Source organism: Eptesicus fuscus, chromosome 17 (assembly GCF_027574615.1).
Source record: "Eptesicus fuscus isolate TK198812 chromosome 17, DD_ASM_mEF_20220401, whole genome shotgun sequence".
Taxonomy (NCBI): domain Eukaryota; kingdom Metazoa; phylum Chordata; class Mammalia; order Chiroptera; family Vespertilionidae; genus Eptesicus; species Eptesicus fuscus.
Window position 1 is genome coordinate 41,572,266 of NC_072489.1, and position 17,290 is coordinate 41,589,555.

Sequence of the window (17,290 nt, forward strand, 5' to 3'; positions counted from 1 at the left end):
TAACTAATAAAACCATTACTTTTGGCTTTCTAAGAGCAAATTTAAAAGTGGGATAGTGTTAAAGATTAAAATTTAAGACTGGGAGCAGTGAAGGGTTGCATGGAAGGCCTCTCAGCTAGCTGGCCTCTACTGAGAAGCCAAATAGTTACAAGAACAAGAATGTAAATCAGTTCAAAAGGCAAAGGGTAGAGGTAGAGAATGAAACTGACAGAAGTCCATTTACATCAAATACTCAGGTGGAAATATACTGAACAAAATTAACTGGTGAACAAAATAGGTCCACAGACATGGATGCATGGGACAAACTGACAGGTCTGGGGTTGAGGTGGGGGAGGGGAGAAGAGTTTTACCAAAGACCTTATATGCATAGCCCATGGACACAGACAATAGTGTGTTGAAGGCTTGGGGTGGGGCAGGAGCTGAGTAGAGAAGGGCAAGGAGGAGGGGGATGAGGGACATCTGTAATACTGTCAACAATAGAGGGAAAAAGGACTTTTTTTTTTAAGCAGCTGAGGCAGAGAAAAGCAGAACAGGAAGGCAGCAGGAAAAACTTTGCTGGACTAGGGTCCAAGAGGCTAGCATTTCATAAATCTACTGTGCTTCTCATTAGCTATGGGATCCTGGACTAGCTTCTTGATCTCTCTGGGGATTCAGTTTCCTTATCTAAAAAGGAGTTGGATAAGATGTCTATAAATTCTGCCATTAGAGTATTCTCTTTGCACAATGCTAGAGGCAGTAGCACTGCCTTGGGCAAATTATAATTTATACTGTTTCAGTGGTCTTGAGGGACAGAGGTGTTGGCAGGGCATCTTCTTAGGTTGGAAGGCAACCCCGTTCATGCTTTGGCATGTATCATTTACTCAATAATTGTTTACTGAGTATTTCCTCTGTTCCAGACATAATGTACTAGGCTTTAGGAGTGAAAATGTACTTAAAAGGTCAATGAGACAGAATACCATTCCTCAGGAAACCAATGACACTCATTCTACCTGATCTGACACTAACCCAACATCTGTTTTTTGGCTTAAGTAGAAAGGTTCCTCTTTCTTTTATCTATTTCTGAGATCCTTAGCTTCAAATTTCTTCATCCCTGGGACTTTTAAGCTTGAGCATCTATTCTTTTATCTTCTCCACAGTACTGGCTTTGGAAGAAAGGGCATCTGGTAAGCCAAGGACTTTCCTGAGTTCTATTCATTTTAATAACTATGGAGATCATTATTTCCCTTTTAATAAACATTACACATCTTTTAATGGAGCTTTAAGATTGCATAATTGCTGTCACACCACAATGGTTGCTCAATCAACTGCAAATTTACTTAGATACACATTCATCATTTTAGCTACAAGACTGTATGACACTGAAGCCTTTGTAAATTGATTTGCTGAAATCAATACACCCTTTGTATAAGGAATTCTCCATACATCAAGCCACTAAACACACCCCAAAAAGAAGCAAGTTTACTTTGGTAGTGTTTCTTAGTGAACATAATTGGTTCTTACTGACCACCACTATGTCTCCTAAATGTTCACAAAGCACAAGCTTTATAATTATCTACGTTGCTTTTACATTATTAAAACATATAAATGACTTTGTTTCAAAAATTCACTCTTTTTCCCTTAAAAAAAATAACCTTTTGTTCACATTTGATCCTCTGATAGCTTTCTCTAGTTATCACATTTGTAGATGACAGAAAGATCCTCTCATTGACCTCTTGCTTTATCTCTTAGACATAAAACTGTCAATAAAACAAGAAAAGAATTCAGCTTTTAGAAGGATCCAAGATGGCGGCTGACAGGACAGCAGGGAGGCAAAGAATGTGAGTGAAAGAGTGAAAGGGGAATGCGTGGATGTGTGGGGCGTGTGTGTATGTATGAGTGAGGGACAGTTATATTCCACAGGACTGTCCGGGACTGGCGAACCAGGCTCCCCTAGCCGGGCAGCTTCTACTACCACTTAAATCTCTCTTGGGGCAGCCGGCTCTGCTGCAGAGACAGCACCATCTTGAAGGGGAGAGCAGCTGTGACTGGGAGCCCAGCCTCACCTCCACCCCGGGAGACCTCAAACACCACCTGGGACCCCACAGCCACATCGGCCATGGACCAGCTACCTCAGCTGTGAACCCACGAACACCAATACTCCAGCCTCCCCGGCTGCAGGCTCCTAAAAAGTTTGTCCAGGAGGAGACAAAAATGGTGGCCGAATAGACAGATGGTTCCTGTGCCTCCTCAGAGCAGATAGAAGAAACAGGTGAATCGAATAACATCCATCGGAATTGGCGAATTAAACACAGCTGGCGAGACTGAATGGAAAGGTCAGAGGTTGCCTGGAGAGAGGTTTGGGGATCTGGGCTGGAGAAACATGCACAGCCGGGACTAGAGTCTCAGAGGGAGACTGCATTTCATCAAATCCACATCCCTGTAGCCCTGGACTGTGGAAAGGGGTCCACAGGGCTGCTGGCAGCGGGGACTCTAGATCTAAGCCCACAGCCGTGGGAGGCTATGCCCAGAAAGGCAGCCTGAAGTTCTTCGTGGACCACAAAGTGCCAGTGGGGGAGACGCGCATCGGCGCAGTTGCTCTGTCTTTATAATTTCCTTGCTTTTATTTGCTAAACCCAGTGCGTAGGATCTTTCAATTACAAACACTCACCAAGGCTGCAATGCAGGGGAAGGTGGTTTTGTGGAAGCTGGGAAGCAAAATAGGAAGAGACTATCAGGAAGACAGCTCTGTGACAGTCCGATTCCTCCAACCCTGAACAGACATTTTTCTCCTGAAGACCAGACCCCTCCTTAACAGTGCAGCCACACCCAGCCTTGAGCTCAGCAGGGAAACAAAGATTCTAAATACCCTCAGGGAGCCCTTGGGGACTGGGTTGAGGGGCCACTGGATCCTGGAAACTAATACAGAAACACCGCCACCTAGAGGCCGTGTCAGAAATAGACGCTTGTGTAAATATGACTGAAAGCAGGCAGAAAAAACAAAGTGGGCAGATTGATCCCACCTGCCTGAAACTAAGGTTGTGGCATCTGACACAGAGGAGCGGTGGATCACTGGGTACTTCAAAATGGTGCTGACTACCTAACAGGAAACTGAGATGTGGCAGGCAGAACAGTAGAGAGGGGTCTTAAACCAGCCCCCATGGGACATTAAAACCAAGCTGAAGCGAACAAACTTCACTACTTCACTTTTTTATTTTTTACTTAGGAAACTAAATTTTTTTTCTTTTTTTCTCTTTCATTTTATTATTTTCACTTATTTGTTTTTTAACCTTTCATTTTTTTTTTGCAACGGATTATTTTGTTTTAATGTTAAATAATAAGAACTTAGGAAAAATTCTACTGAATAATACAATTGAGCCACAGAGTGAATTTGTAAGACTTTAACAAAGAAGGTCTAGAGAAAAAAATCCTTTTGGATGAGAATAATAATTAATATTTGTGAACTGAAAACATCCTTGACAACAGTCATCATATAGGTTTGAGGTAAATGCGGTGGTGGCATAATCCTCCAAAAGAATATTTCTGACATAAAAAGGAACAGAATGTGGAAAAGGATGTTCCAACTATCTCCTCCATTCACGCCCCAAGTTTGCACAGACAGCTCTGCTATTCCTGCCTTTCTTGTTTTAATTTCTTCTCAGTGGAACCATTGAGAAAACAGAAATGGTGATACTGAACCAGATATAAACAATTTCCAATGAAGACTTTGATAAATATCTTCAAAACAAGATTTTTAGGCTCTAGCCATTATTTTTTGGTAAGTATGCATTTGTTGGCTTCTTTTTTCTTGGACAGTCAAAGAATGGATTTCACTTAGCTGCTTCATATTCTGGTGGCTACTCTACCAATACAAATTTAGTCTTCATAGATTTAAAAAATATATTTTCCACCATCCAGAACTGAAATATCATTGCTGACATGTACACATAAGGAACTGTTTGACATAGAAATTGGGACTCAAAAGAACTGTTGGCCCAGAAAGAAACTCACTATAGACCAGTGATGGCGAACCTATGACATGCGTAGCCATTTCTGATGACACGCGGCTGCTAAGGCGGCCGCATGCCGAGGATGAAACATTTGCTGCTCCTGAGGATGAAACATTTGCGAAATAATGTTTTTTCCTCAAAGTGACACACTACCCGAGTTATGCTCAGTTTTTTGGCGAAGTTTGACACACCAAGCTCAAAAGGTTGCCCATCACTGCTATAGACTGATTCATTTGCCTCTCAGCATAGCCATTATTGCTTGTCTCATTTTCAGTTCTTATAAGTGTATTTCTAGTATCACATGAGCTCACTCATCTAAGGGAAATGATGAACAACATAGACGGATGAACAAGAACAGCATCTATCAGACTGTCAGACCTAAGAGGGAAGGTAGGGGAGGGTGGGGATAAGGGAGATAGATCAACCAAAGGACTTGTGTGCTTGCATATGAGCCTAACCAGTGATCACGGACAACAGGGGTGTGGGGGCATGCATGGGGAGGGGTTTGGGATGGGAATGGGGGGGATGAAGACAAATATGTGATACCTTAATCAATCAAGTAATTAAAAAATTAAAATAAATAAAAAATATATTTTCATAGCAGTAAGTCTGTATCCATTATTGTGAAGTTTGCTTTCAAGGGAATTTGATGTTACATCATGAGTTAAATTATTTGCTCCCAAAGCAACTTCATTTGAAAGATGTCATAAAGTTCCTAGTTCTCTGTTAAAATTCAAGCTATTCTGTCATGTAAATACAGTTAGATGGTGAAATCTCACCACCTTCAGGGCAATCAAAAACCGAGCAGAGTCCATAGGGGGCCCAGACCAAGCCCATATGTGGGATGATTGGATTGACTGCTCTGTACAGTTTCATGTGTCCATCTACACTGCCAACTGTGCCTTCCTTTGCTGCGATGATAGTCATCTCCACTTTCCCATCATATATGAGTGTATTCAAAATGGTTTCAATGTCCTCCATGGACAACTCTACCTTACTGATCCCCAATTCACAGATATACACTGAGTGGCCAGATTATTATGATCTCTGAACGCATAATAATCTGGCCACTCAGTGTATATCCTATATAATAAAAGGCTAATATGCAAATTGTCCCCTCGACCAGGAGTTCGACCAGCAGGCAGGCCGGCAACTGCCCATGTCCCCTCCCACTGGCCAGGCTGGCCGGACCCCACCCATGCACGAATTCATGCACTGGGCCTCTAATACACACACACACACACACACACACACACACACACACACACACTTATTGGCGAATTAATATTATGAACACACACACACTAAGTGGCCAGATTATTATGCGTTCAGAGATCATAATAATCTGGCCACTCAGTGTATTTCCACACTTCGTGTGATGAAGCAAATGAACTATTTCTTTGTATCATTGGATTCTGTTTGCTTTCTCGGGCTGTTTCTACCTTGGTCTGTAGGAACTTAAAACACTGTTGGTTAAGCACTTCTACAAATTCAGATTGTTTGTTCGTTTGTTTGGTTATCTGGTCCTTTCATTTTACCAGGATTCTGAGAATCCTTTATTCTAAACAGAAGGCTTGTATTGCTCCTAAGAGATCCAACTGACCCATAGACAATAGTCTATTGATTGCCACTGTCCGCTGCTGAGCTTCTATATGAGGCATTTCATTTTGAATTACTTGGTCTGTGATTCCATGAGGGAACTGGTGACATAATTCTATAATCCTGTTTTCTATTTCTACTGGATCCACGTCGGGCGGCTGCAACTTCACCTTCACATCAGCCATGAGGACACGGTTCCTATCCGCAACCTTTCTTTTTTTTAATTTTTTTTTGGATTAGTGTATTACATCCTATTTTTATTCTTTTTTATCATTATTTTACTCTATCTCATATTTTCCTTTATGCCAACCCTTTCTTCCTCACTTCTCCCTTTTTCATCCTGTTTCTCTTCTCCTGTTCCTGCTTTAGTTTTCTCTCTCCTTTCTTTTTACTCCTTGTTAAAAATTTATATTCTTTATCTGCCTTATCGATGCATTACTATTTTAATAGTCTCTGTTGGCTTACTCATATATCTAATTTCCTCTCGCCTGCTTCAATTCATGCACCCTTTTCTCTTTCGTCGCTAGGTAAATTTTTTTCTTATTGTTGTTGTTTGTTTGCTTGTTAGTTTGTATTTTTTTGTTTTTGTTTTTTATTTTATGCTTTTGTTTTTTCCTCTCCTCGCTTGTTCTCTTCTTCTTCTAATAGCTTAATTAGTTTCACTGACCAAACTCAGGACTATCTGCTCTCTAGTCTCCTTTTCCAAAAATAGATGAATATATAGATAAAGAAGGGGAAATTTTATATATATATATAAATAAATTTTCTTTTATATATATATTTTAATATATATTTTAATTATTTTTTAATTATTATTATTTATTTTTTGAGTATTTTGTTTTTTACTTTTATTCTTATACACTCACTACAGGCCTGGTGCACAAATTCGAGTACGGGTGTGGTCCAGCTGGCCCACCTCAATCAGGGCCCATCAGGCTGGGCCAGCAGGGGGGAGGGGATGCAGAAGGTTTCCAACTGGCCCTGCCCCCTGGTCGAACTCCGAGTCGAACTCCCGGTTAAGGGGATAATTTGCATATTAGCCTTTTATTATATAGGATTCTCTTTCTACCTCCTCTATACTGAATCGTGGCCATTCCCCCATTCATTCAATGCCTTTACCTTACCTCCTAGAAATAAGCTCTGCCTCTTTAGATTCAGCTCCCCTCCTTTTTTTCTGGGTGGTTGTTGTTTGCATTTTTTGGATTAGCTGTTGGTTTTGTGGAGTTTTCTCCCCATATATGTATATTTCTTTCCCCTCCTTTTTTTCTTCTTTTCCTTTTCTCTCTTACCTTTTCCCCTTTCTCAATATCACTTTTGTACTCTTCTCTCCCCTAAGTCTCTTTTCTCTGATGGTCACTTTTATTTGGGTTTATTGGTATCATGAATACATTTGTCTTTTGTTCCCTCGGTGTCATGTCTTGTGGAGTAGTATTTTGTGCCTTTTGGTCAATGCAGTATAGATGAGCAAAAATGAGGAGAAAAAGAAACAGCCCCCATATGAAAGAAAAGGAGGAATCACTGGAAAAGGAAGTAAACAAAGGCAAGCAATTTGTCAGAGAAAGAATTCAGAGCAATGGTCATAAGGACACTGAAAAGGAGGAAGACAAATTCAACATGTGTAAGAACCACAAGGAAATGAAGAAGAACCAAGAAGAAATGAAGAATGACATAGCTGCAATAAAGAACACAATAGAAAGCATCAACAGTAGACTAGAAGAGGAAGAAGAAAAAAGTAAAGATAAAAATTATGAACAACAAATACATATCTATCAACAAGTGAACCTAAAAATCAAGTGAATTAAAAATCTGAGGAACAGAATAAACTGGTGAATATAATAGAATCAGGGGCATAGAAAGGGAGTGGACTGATAATTCTCAGGGGGAAACGGGTATAGGGGGTGGGGGAAGAGACTGGACAAAATTCGTGCCGAAACCGGTTTGGCTCAGTGGATAGAGCATCAGCCTGCGGACTGGGAGGTCCCGGGTTCGACTCCGGTCAAGGGCATGTACCTTGGTTGCGGGCACATCCCCAGTGGGGCATGTGCAGGAGGCAGCTGATCGATGTTTCTCTCTCATCGATGTTTCTAACTCTCTATCCCTCTCTCTTCCTCTCTGTAAAAAATCAATAAAATATATATTTTAAAAAAAAATCGTATACCTATGGATGAGGACAGTGAGGGGGAGGTAAGAGCAGAGGGTGGGGTGGGAACCGGGTGGAGGGGAGCTATGGGGAGGAAAAGGAGAAACAATTGTAATAATCTGAACAATAAAGATTTATTAAATTAAGAAAAAAAAGAATTTGAAAGAAAACAACAAGAAAAGCCCAGAGTAAGCAGATGGAAAGAAATAATAAAGATCAGAGCAGAAATAAATGACATAGAGACCAAAAAAACAATACAAAAGATCAATAAAACCAAGAGCTGGTTCTTTGAAAGGATAAACAAGATTGATGAACCTCTAGCCAGGCTCACCAAGAATCAAAGAGAGCGGACCCAAATAAACAAAATCAGAAATAAAAGAGATGGAGTAACAACCGATCCCACAGAAAAACAAAGGATTATGAAAAAATACTATGAACAACTCTATTCCAACAAACTGGACAACCTAAATGAAATGGACATATTCTTAGAAAAATACAAGCTTCCAAACTCAATCAGGAAGAATCAAAGAACCTGAATAGGCCAATAACTACTGAAGAAATTGAAGCAGTAATTAAAAATCTTCCAGCAAACGAAAGCCCTGGTCCGGACGGCTTTACAGGGGCATTCTACCAAGCATTCAAAGAAGAACTAAAACCTATCCTCCTCAGACTCTTCCAAAAAATTCAAGAGCAAGGCACACTTCCAAACTCTTTCTGTGAAGCCAGCATTACCCTAATTCCAAAACTAGATAAAGACACCACAAAGAAAGAGAACTACAGGCCAATATTCTAGATGAATATAGATGCCAAAATCCTCAACAAAATTCTAACAAATCGGATCCAGCATTACTTTAGAAACATCATAAACCATGACCAAATGGGATTTATTCTGGGGATGCAAGGATGGTAAAATATCTGCAAATTAATAAATGTGATACATCACATAAACAAATTGAGAGACAAAAATCCCATAATCATATCAATTGATGCAGAAAAAGCATTTGACAAAATCCAACACCCTTCCTTGATAAAAACTCTCTGCAAAGTGGGAATAGAGGGATCATACATCAACATATTAAAAGTCTTATATGACAAACCTACAGGCAATGATACTCAATGGGCAAAAACTAAATTCATTTCCCCTAAGAACAGGAACAAGGCAGGCATGCCCACTTTCACCACTCCTGTTCAATATAGTACTGGAAGCGCTAGCCATAGTGATCAGACAAAAAGAAGAAATAAAAGGCATCCAAATTGGAAAAGAAGACGTAAAACTGTCCTTATTCATAGATGACATGATACTGTACATAGAAAACCCCCAAAAACTCCATAAAAAAAAACTATTAGATTTAATAAATGAGTTTGGCAATGTAGCAAAATACAAAATTGACATCCAGAAATCTGTTTTTTTTAATACACCAATAATAAACTGACAGAAAAAGAAACTGAAAATACAATCCCACTTACCATTGCACAAAAAAATTAATATACCTAGGAATAAACTTAACTAAGGCAGTAAAAGACCTGTACTTGGAAAACTACAGGACATTTAAAAAAGAGATAGAGGAAGACATAAACAAATGGAAAAACATACCGTGTTCATGGATTGGTAGAACCAACATCATTAAAATGTCTATACTACCCAAAGCAATCTATAGATTCAATGCAATACCCATTAAGATACCAAAGGCATATTTCACAGATCTAAAACAAACTCTCCAAAAATTCATATGGAATTAAAAAGACCCCGAATAGCCGCAGCAAACCTGTGAAAGAAGAACAAAGTTGGAGGGATCACAATACCAGATATCAAGCTATATTACAAAGCCATGGCTCTTTCCTCCTCCTTTCCCTCCCTTCCCCCTCCTTCTCCTCCTCCTCTTCCTCTCCCTCCTCCTCCTCCTCCTTCTTCTTTTTTTTTTTTCTTTAAAGCCACAGTTCTCAAAACTGCCTGGTACTGGCACAAGAACAGACATATAGATCAATGAAATAGAACAGAGAACCCAGAAATAGACCCAAACCATTTTGCTCAATTAATATTTGACAATGGAGGCGAGAGCATACAATGGAGTCAAGACAGTCTCTTCAATAAATGGTGGGAAATTTGGTAGGATACATGCAAAAAAATGAAACTAGATCACCAACTTACACCATACACAAAAACAAACTCAAAATAGTCAAAGGACTTAAATGTAAGGCAGGAAACCATAAAAATCCTACAAGACTCCATAGGCAACAAAATATTGGAAATATGTCATAGCAATATCTTTACCGATACAGCTCCAAGGGCAATGGAAACTAAGGAGAAAATAAACAAATGCGACTACATCGAAATAAAAACCTTCTGCACAGCAAAAGAAACCATCAACAAAACAACAAGAAAGCCCACTGCATGGGAGGACATATTTGTCAATGCTATTTCAGATAAGGGTTTAATGTCCAAAATTTACAGAGAACTCATACAACTTAACCAAAGGAAGATAAACAATCCAATCAAAAAATGGGCAAAGGACCTAAATAGACACTTTTCGAAAGAAGACATACAGAAGGCCGAGAGACATATGAAAACATGCTCAAAGTCACTAATCATCCAAGAGATGCAAATCAAAGCAGCAATGAGGTACCATCTCACACCTGTAAGAATGGCTACCATCAACAAATCAACAAACGACAAGTGTTGGCGAGGATGAGGAGAACAAGGAACCCTCGTGCACTGCTGGTGGGAATGCAGACTGGTGCAGCCACTGTGGAAAACAGTATGGAGTTTCCTCAAAAATTTAAAAATGGAACTGCCATTTGATCCAGTAATCCCACTTCTAGGAATGTATTCCAAGAAACCAGAAACACCAATCAGAAAGGATATATGCACCCCTATGTTCATAGCAGCACAATTTACAATAGCTAAGATTTGGAAACAGCCTAAGTGCCCATCAGCAGCTGAGTGGATTAGAAAACAGTGGTACATCTACACAATGGAATACTACGCCACTATAAAAAAGAAGGAACTTTTACCCTTTGCAACAGCATGGATGGAACTGGAGAGCATTATGCTAAGCGAAATAAGCCAGTTGAAGAAAGAAAAATATCACATGATCTCACTCATATGTGGGATGTAATGATGAACATAAACTGATGAGCAAAAATAGATCCAGAGACAAGGGGCAGGGGAGGGGGGTTTAAAGATCAACCAAAGGACTTATATGCATGCATATTAGCATAACCAATTGACACAGACACTGAGGCAATGGGGGCCTACCCTCAGGAGTGGGAGTGTGTGTGTGTTGTCAGTTGTGGAAAAGGAGACATATGTAATACTTTGAACAATAAAAAAGAAAAGAAAACATAAGATGCACTGCCTTTTACAGACACTAGCTTATAGTAGCCATCAAAATAGTTGAGTTGTCACAATTACTATAATTTGCTTTGTTCAGCTTTGTAATCTGTATTAGAAAGCATTTTTCACATCCTTTCTCTGGTCAGACTACTAGTATCTGTACACAGTCAATGTTAGATAATTAAATACTATTTTTATTTGAAAGGAACATTAGAAATCCTCTAGAAACGGAGGCTCTGGAGAGTAAAGGGGTTTGTCCAAGGTCTAGTGCTGGGCAGATAAAGAGGTCAAAGTTCTTGATACTGAAAGCATCTCACATTGCAATACAACATCTCACCCTCATCACAATTTCAAGTGCAATTGAAACTTCCCTTCTCCTTTTACCCTCAGCCAAATACTCCCATGTTAAAAAGTATTTATTGAACACTAGTAATTTATTGAGTCTAGTAATTGCCTATTTGTGAACAAAATTTACAGAGAACTCATACAACTTAACTTTACTGACGCCAATGTCATATGGTTATAAACTTGGTTACCAGATGCTCCTATTTCTTTCATCTCTGACACAGTTTAGCCACCAAAGAGGGACTGGATTTCTTTCCCAAGGTCTAATTTAATAAATGCCAAGGAAAGACTGATTGGCTCTTTCCTCCTCCTTCCCCTCCCTTCCCCCTATCTTTAATCCAGTATACTACTAAGAATCTACAATACAAAATTATCAATAGTACAACCTATCTTTAATCCAGTATACTACTAAGAATCTACAATACAACATTATCAATAACAGCCAAAAATAATTTTATATTAAACTGTAAAATCCAACCAATAAAGAGGGAAGTACAATATAAATTACGATCCATCAACATAATGGAATAATATATAGCCATTATGTTATTCTGATTGTTACCTAGAAAGGCAGAAAATGTTTATTACATAAGTATTAAAAGCAGGATACAAAGTACAGGTAAATACAATGATAACTCTGTAGATGTTTTAGGCTTGGCAGGGAATATGCAAAAATACACTCAGTAAATGAGATTGTGGGAAATTTGTTTTCCTCCTCAAAAATTTTTTTTAATCTTATATTGATTGTTGTCAATGTCCAAACCCTTTTTAGATAAAATTTAATGGTACCTTAATAGAGACAATTAGATAATACTAACCTCTTGTTTTACTTACATTTACCATTCACGTTTACCAAACATTGTAACAGTTCACATTCATAAAAAAAAATAGCAATATAAACCAAGTATGTTAGAAGAATTTTATTACTAACTCTCATAATAACTCTTCAAAAAAGGTGTGATGCCCCCCACAAACACACACACATTCTAACCAGGTAGTTTTGTTGAGTATTGCCAAAAGTAGGCCTCTGCCTTGTCCCACAACCAATGAAACCCAAAGTGAGCCAATCAGTCTTTCCTTGGCATTTATTAAATTAGACCTTGGGAAAGAAATCCAGTCCCTCTTTGGTGGCTAAACTGTGTCAGAGATGAAAGAAATAGGAGCATCTGGTAACCAAGTTTATAACCATATGAAAGAAACCATACTGAGAAAATGAAGCTGACCAGAAAGTAGTAGCTCAGAGATAGAAAGGGACAAACAGTTCTTATGACATTGGCGTCAGTAATCCCTGAGCCTCAATTGCACCCCTTTCTAGAGTTATCTCATGCAAAAATTTTCTATTTTTCATGCTTGCCTAAATTATGCTTAGATGGGTTTCTGTCATTTCAAATAAAAAGGTCATGCCTAATATAGCAGATATTATTATTCCCATTTTACACATAGGAAATCTAAAATTCAGAAAAATTAAGTAAGATTACAAAGTTAGTAAGCTTTGGCTTTGAAACACTACTTTTTCTATAAAGACAAGTTGCATTCATGGAAGAAAAAAAGGCAGCCAAAGGAAAAAGGTACAAAAAGGGAAAACAGAAAATAGAAAGGCATAAGTACGTCAAATGGAGAAAAATACAAGTTTTTAAAGAAAACTGTATACATACTAGGTGGACCAGTTAATAATGTAGATTTTTTTCAATAGATGGAGTTATACATACGTTGATATATATGCGATTTGATATGTATGCTATTTCGTTGTATTGACAGCAAGCTTCAAGACTTCATATGTCAAATTTTCTAAAGGTGTTATCATAGATATTTTTACGCTTAAAAATGTTGAATTTCATGCCAAAAAAAAGCATTTGCGGTAAGTTTTAATTCATTATTTTGAAGAAAAAGTTATCATATACTTCAAGAAGCTTATGGTGAACATGCTCCAACTCAAGATACTTGTGAACACTGGTTTAAACACTTTAAAAGTGATGATTTCGATGTGAAAGACAAAGAACGTCCAGGTCAGCCGAAAAAAGTTTGAAGAGCAACAATTACAAGCATTATTGATGAAGATGTGTGTCAAATTCAAAAACATCTTGCAGAAAGATTAAACGTTGCTCAGCAAACAATTTCCGATCGTTTACAAGCAATGGGAAAGATTTTAAAGGAAGGAAAATGGGTGCTACATCAACTGAACAAAGACAAATGGAAAACCGAAAAGTCATCAGTAAAATGTTGCTTCAACGGCACAAAAGAAAGTCTTTTTTGCATCAAGTTGTGACTGGCGATGAAAGTGGATTTATTTTGAGAATCCCAAACGCACAAAATCATGGGTTGATCCAGGTGAACCATCAACATCGACTGCAAGGCCAAATCGCTTCAGAAAGAAGACACTGCTCTGCGTTTGGTGGGATCAGGAAGGTGTGTGTATTATGAGCTTTTAAAACCAGGTGAAACCATTAATCCTGGTCGCTACCAACAACAAATAATCAATTTGAACCATGCTTTGATTGTAAAACAACCAGAATGGGCCAGAAGACAGGGCAAAGTAATTTTGCTTCATGATAACACACCATCACACACTTCAAAACCAGTTAAAGACACATTAGAAGATCTTTCGTGGGAAGTATTAACCCACCCGCTGTATTCACCAGACCTTTCTCCTTCAGATTACCACTTGTTCCAATCGATGGCACACACACTTTCTGAGCAGCACTTCAAAACATACGAAGAAGTGGAAAATTGGGTCTCTGAATGGTTTGCCTCAAAACAAAAAAAGTTCTATTGGGACAGTATCCACAAATTACGTGAAAGATGGGGGAAATGTGTAGCTAGCGATGGACATTACTTTGAATAAAGCACTTTTGATGTTTCTCTTGAAATTATCGTGTTTTCTTTGATTACAAAATCTGCCATTATTAACCGGTACACATAGTACACACACAGAATTTATGCCCAGTTGGAACTGAGAAAAGACCAAGTATTTCTAATATTAAGTTAGGAAAACCGAATAACCGAAAAATTTTAGTAACAACTAATCCCATCTTAGTTTTTCCTTTTTACTTTTTATCTATATTACTAGAGGCCCAGTGCACGAAATTCATACACGGGGGAGGGGGAGGTCCCCTCAGCCCAGCCTGCACCCTCTCCAATCCAGGACCCCTCAGATTTAGGGCCTAAACAGGCAGTTGGACATCCCTTTTACATCCAGGACCACTGGCTCCTAACTGCTCACCTGCCTGCCTGCCTGATTGCCCCTAACTGCCACCCTGCTGGCCTGTCGCCCCTAACTGCCCCCCCTCCCCAACGGCCAGGTCACCCCCAACTGCCCCCCCCCCAGCGGGCCTGGTTGCCCCACGCAGCCTGCTGCTTGGTCGTTTGGTCACCCCTCACTGACCCCCCTGTGGGCCTGGTCGCCCCACGCAGCCTGCTGCTTGGTCGTTTGGTCGCCCCTCACTGACCCCCCTCCCGGCCTTGTTGCCCCACACAGCCTTTTCAGTTGTCCACTAGGTTGCAATGGTCGCTTAGGCTTTTACATATATAGATATCCTAAAGCAGCTTAACTGGGTCTTTTGCCTCAGGGTCTCCTACATGAGTCTCTCCACAAAGCATAAAATATATAATAAGAAAGCAAAGAACAGTGCCAGAGAGAGTCTTAGCAAGAGTAAATTCATGATCTTTTGTAACCTAGACATAAAGTGACTTCTCATTCCCTATTCTTCAGAAACAAGTCACTAGGCCCGTCCCACATTTAATAATTATCCAAGGGCATGAATATTAGAAGTGGGGGATCATTGGGAATCATCTCAGAAGCTACCTGCCACTCGAGTGGTAGCTGAAATGATGCTGCATCTTATAATGGACAAAGTCTTAGATTCACTGAAATACAGTAGGAGGAACTCAGTAAATATTTCTTGAATGGTTAAAATGAATGAAAAAGATAAAATAATACTGTCCTTTTTTACATAATCAATGATAATTTTCCTGCTGTGTTATCAATATTTCCAAGTGTTTCTGACTGTCACTGTGACTATACCAACTTCCTTCAAATTGGTTTTCTAGGAACACAATCACAGAAACAATATAATTGTTTTACATCTGCTAGCAGAATGTACCAGCACCTTTTTTAGTGCAATATTAACATTTGCTAACCCAATAAGCAAATCAACATTCCCATCTCAAATAACTCATTCAAGAGGATAAGCAATTCAAATGATTAGTCATGAGCTGACAATATGCTTCCTCTTCACAAAGACCACTATGATTTTCAGCCCACTGAGAAGTGGTAACACTTTTTCCCCCTTTACTTGTTCTACTATTGACATCACTGTTTACACATGCACTGACCTCTGTCTAGCTTTCTGAGCCATCTTATATAAGGGCTGTAATAAAGGAAAGTTCATGTGAAGGCAAGCTAAGCCAGGCCTGTCTATACAAGTGACAAGAAGTGGTAGTTAGCCCCTTTTGCATTCTACTAATTTAACTAGAGAAGGAAGAAGGGTTTAAAATGAAGAAGGTGAGACAGCCATTTTATAAGCATTAGGAGACAAATACTAACTCCTTTTCTTTTTCAAACCAAAGCACACTGCAATAACCTTGTCTGAACAGCAATAGTTTGACTACAGAAATACCACAGCCCTGGCTCTATTGAAGAAGAGAAGCAAAGTATTTTCATCTTAATTGGTAACATTAAGATATGCTGATCAGCCCTAGCCGGCTTGGCTCAGTGTATAGAGTGTCAGCCTGCGGACTGAAGGGTCCCAGGTTTGATTCCGGCTAAGGGCACCCGCCTGGATTGTGGACTTGAACCCCAGTAGGGGGCATGCAGGAGGCAGCCAATCAATGATTCTCTCTCATCATTGATATTAGAATCTCTCTCCTGCTCCCTTCCTCTCTGAAATCAATAAAGAAATATATTTTTTTAAAAGATATGCTGATCATTCTTATAGAGTTGTTTTGTTTGTTTGTTTGTTTGTTTTTCAAGAAAACGTACTGTCTTTGTGAAGAAATGACAAAGTCAGCATATGTGATACGTGGAGCCTTTGGACTAGATGTTCTTCCAAGAAAGTCTCCCTCCTTTGTATGCAAGGAAAGGGTCTGCTTTGGAGAAGCACCAGGGAAGTGACAAAAAAAAATAATACATGAGGTATAATATTTGGCCACATTGTGCACAGGGCTAGGAGGAAAGATTCAAAAAAGCCAAATGTAGCTGACTTCAAACAGCTTAAGAAGACAGATAAACTGAGTGTGCAGAAAACCTGACAGTAGGTTTACTGGAAAACAGGGATTTTGAAGATGTTTTAAAAGACTTGGTGTCTATGAGGGTCTCTTAATCTCATAGGAATTCTGCATGCTGTTTTTCATACTTGTAAGATCCCCAAGGGCAGAAACAGAGCATTATTTCTCTGTGTATTTCCAAATATAGTGTCCTTTACTGGAGGTGCCTAGTAAGTTATATTATTGTAAATTATATTTATTGTCTACTTACCAGTATATAAACAGATTCTCTGCTACAAGCTTAACATAAATTATCCAACTAAATCTCTACATCCCTTTGAATAATTATCATCATAAACCCCACCTTACAAATGAGACAATGAAGGCTTGGAGATCAAGTGACTTGCTCAAATTCATATAGCTATAATCTGTAGAGTCAAGATTTAAGCCTAGGTAGCTGATTCCAAAGCCTTAGCCATTCTTAACCCTACACCAAATGACTGCTGACTTCAATTGCTGTTCTTAGTTACAGAGAGGGATGATTGATCTTCCTGATTCTATTTTACAGGATTCTATTTTTCACAAGTCATGCACAGAAAATAATAATCTATTATCAGAGGTGGGCTCCCTTTCACAAGTGAGGTACTAAGAAGGTCACTTCTTTTTCTCATACCCCAACAACGC

General features: G+C 39.1%; 1 protein-coding gene and 1 pseudogene across 1 annotated transcript in view; both read right to left on the reverse strand.

Moving 5' to 3' along the window:
* HPSE2 (heparanase 2 (inactive)) overlaps nucleotides 1-17,290 on the reverse strand; it is a 538,739-nt gene that overhangs the window by 332,330 nt on the left and 189,119 nt on the right. The window lies entirely within an intron of this gene.
* On the reverse strand, nucleotides 4,713-5,770 carry LOC129152012 (DNA-directed RNA polymerase III subunit RPC6-like; annotated as a pseudogene).